This window comes from Galeopterus variegatus, unplaced genomic scaffold, assembly GCF_000696425.1.
Source record: "Galeopterus variegatus unplaced genomic scaffold, G_variegatus-3.0.2 Scaffold2358, whole genome shotgun sequence".
NCBI classification, from domain to species: domain Eukaryota; kingdom Metazoa; phylum Chordata; class Mammalia; order Dermoptera; family Cynocephalidae; genus Galeopterus; species Galeopterus variegatus.
The window spans coordinates 278,389-281,934 of record NW_007728469.1 but is presented as its reverse complement, the minus strand read 5'-3'; positions in this window follow the sequence as shown (position 1 = coordinate 281,934).

Here is a 3,546-nt window from a genome sequence, read left to right as displayed (position 1 = left end):
TGGGTTTCAAACCCAACGGCTCGGTGCGCGGGGCGTCCGGGGCTTCGGTGCCCACGGCCCGCCGGTGGCGTGGGGGTGGGGCGGGGCCCGCAGGACCCCAGGGCCGTTTCCCGGGTTAGGAGTCAAAGCCAAATGCGCTGTGGCCCTGCTCGGCCACTCCCAACCAACCTCCGCATCTGCTGGGGGCGCTGCCCCTTTCTCCACCTGATTGTAACCCTAACTGCTATTTTATGGGGCGTTCACCATGTGCCAAGTGCTGGGCTCATACTCAGTCCTGTTCGAGTCCATGAAATTAGTACTAGTTTTTGTTATCATTCTACATGTGAGAAAACCGAGTCTCAAAGTCATAAAGGGTTGTGTGCAAGGCCCACCCAGAAATAAAGAGCTGGGATTCAAACCCAGCCCCCTAGGCCTGATCCCTCCCCTTAACTGGGGACAGGCTGTTCCCTCCAGCGCTGGGTGGGAGTGGGAGTACCGGGCCCAGGTGCAGAGAAGGACAAGGCTGCTTTTGGATCACTAAGCTCCACCCACACTGAAGCCCCTAGTTAGACTCGGAGCTGACACAGCACCTGCACCCGGGGCTCTCTGGCCCCAAGTCTCAGTGACTGTTCCTCCAGTGGTGCCCCTGAAAAAGAAGAGCAGAGAGGGCAGAGAAAGAAGAGTAGACTCTGGTAGGCCATGATGGCAGCCTGTAGAAATAGGGCTGGGTTAAATCCTGACACTGCCATTCCTAGCTGTGTGACCCCAATAACTTTCTTAACTTCTCCCATCCTCATTCCTTTATTCCCCAATATTGGTGGAGCCCTTCCTTGTGCCAGGTGAGTTGCTGGGCCCTGAAGAACAAATAAGATGAACAAAACTGGCAGGTCCCTGCTCAGGGAGCCCATATTCTAGTGGAGGTAGATATATGGCAAACTAGCAAAGCTAGTAAAGAAACAATGATTAGAGAGGAAATAAAAGCTCTGGCAGGAAAGACCTAACAAAGCGAGGCAATGGGGATGGGAGGGGAAGCAATATTAGGTGGTGGTCCAGGCAGGCCTCTTTAAGGAGGTAACATTTGAGATGGAAGAGTGAGAGGGAATTCTTTTATGTAAAATGGTGCTAATAAATTATTGTGAGGATCAAATTTCTGGCACATAGTAGGCACTCAATAAATATGCGTTAGATGAATTAATGATATACTGTATGCAAAGTGCCTGGCATACAGTAGGTGCCTATACACATTCTTGCTCTTTACAGAGGGGCTGCGTTCCTGGAAATGTTGACTCTAAATTTTGAAATCCAAGCTTCATTTCTCTTTGATTTTCATTATAAAATTGAAGATGTGTTCCTTTGGGGAATATTCCAAGGACCTAGACTGAATAAAATTATAGTTAAGAATGTAGAAAACCTTTTAAAATAGTGTATTTAAAGGAAAGTGATCATTTCTGATGAAATATTAATAGTTCTGAAAATGTCAGTCAGTGTTTGTGCTGCTTGGCATTTGGTTGGCTAACACCTATGCTTAGAGCAGAACGCCAACGGCCCTGCAGTGCCCAGGCCACAGGATTCCGGAAAGTTAGGCAGCTCACTTGTTCCTTCTCCTGCTCTCTCTCCCCCTCAGCACGGACTAAATTAGAAAGGCTTGCAAAACACACACACACACACACACATATATATGGAGATATATATATATACACACACACATATATGCAGCAGGGATAGGGAACAAAGATATATGTTTTTTAGAGCACACAGATTAGATTACTAGAAGATTCTGCAAAAACCTTAAGTGATGTACTTAGAAACACCATAAAGCTACGTCCAATATGGTAGCCACTAGCCACATAGGATTATTTTTATTTTAATGTAAATTAAATTCAAAATTCAGTTCCTCAGTTGCACTAGCCACATTTCAAGTGCTCAGTGTGGCTAGTGGCCACCATATCGGACAGCACAGAGAACATTTCCATTATCATGAAAAGCATAGACTCTAGAACCAGATAAACTGGGTTCAAATTCTGAGTTCATGTTTTTTGACAATGTAGGCTTAGGCAAATTACTCTGTGCCTTGGTGTATTAGTTTGCTAGGGTTGCCATTACAAAGTACTACTGACTAGGTGGCTTAAACAACAGAAATTTATTCCTTACAGCTCTGGAGGCTAGAAGGCTAAGATCAAGCTGTCAGCAGTGTTGGTTTCATTCTGAGTCCTCTCTGCTTGGCTTATAGATAGCTGTCTTCTTCCTGTGTCTTCCTATGGTCTTCCTTCTATGTGTCCAAGTCCTAATCTCCTCTTCTTAAAAGGACACCAGTCATATGGGCTTAGGGCCCACCCTAATAGCCTCATTTTATCTTAACCACCTCTTTAAAGGCCCTATCTCCAAATACAGTCACATTCCAAAAGTACTAGGAGTTAGGACTTCAACATACAAGTCCTAATCTCCTCTTCTTAAAAGGACACCAGTCATATGGGCTTAGGGCCCACCCTAATGGCCTCATTTTACCTTAACCACCTCTTTAAAGGCCCTATCTCCAAATACAGTCACATTCCAAAAGTACTAGGAGTTAGGACTTCAACATCTGAATTTTGGGAGGACACTTGGTTTCGTCATCTGTAAAATGGGACGATAATAAAGAACACTTCCTTTGTAGAATTGTTGTAGATGTTGTATTACTAAGTAATTGATCAATATGTGGAAAGTCCCTGGAACAACACCTGGCATGTAAGAGACACATGAAAGTGCTTACATTAGTTTCCTTGTTGATTACATTGAACTGTATACCTTTAGAGTTCCTGAATAACAGCCTTTGTGCTTTGAGTAGGAAGGTAGAACTTAAGCTGTACTGGGGAAATTGTTCTGTGATGAAAAGTGGACTCAAATCACCACTTAAGCCTTTCCAGGCTTTGTTCATTTTTGAACACTAATCATGGGCCAAGATTGTGCAACACACAGGGATTAAAGATGAATGAGATTTCTACCCTAGACAGAGTCACAGCCTCATGAAGAGGGCAAAGTATTCTATAGGTGCCTGGTATAGAACAGGTGTGGTATAAACTGACTTATTCCAGTCACCATTCAACACGGAGTTATATTCCTCTAGCACATGTATCCATGTGCCCAGCACTGTTTGAGGTGCTGAAGATAGAGCAGTGAAGAAGACCGACCGGTTTGGTCCCTGCCTTTTGTAGAGCTTGAAGTGAAGCATTCAATGGTCATAAACATTATTTTTACCTATGAATTATTTTTAGCTTGGAAAAATTCTTAAATTTCTCCTTACCACCCATATTACCTTGGGTTCAACCTCTTTGCATCTCAGTTCACTCATCTATGAAACAGAGATAATAAAATATTGACTTTGTGTTAGTCCATTCAGGCTGCTATAACAAAGTATCTTAGACTGGGTCATTTATAAATAGCAGAAATTTATTGCTTACAGTTCTGGAGGCTGGGAAGTTCAAGATCAAGGCACCAGGCAATTTGGTATCTGATGAAGTCTTGCTTTCTGTTTCATAGATGGTGCCTTGTTGATGTAGCCCCACATTGGAAATGAGCAAGCCAGCTCCC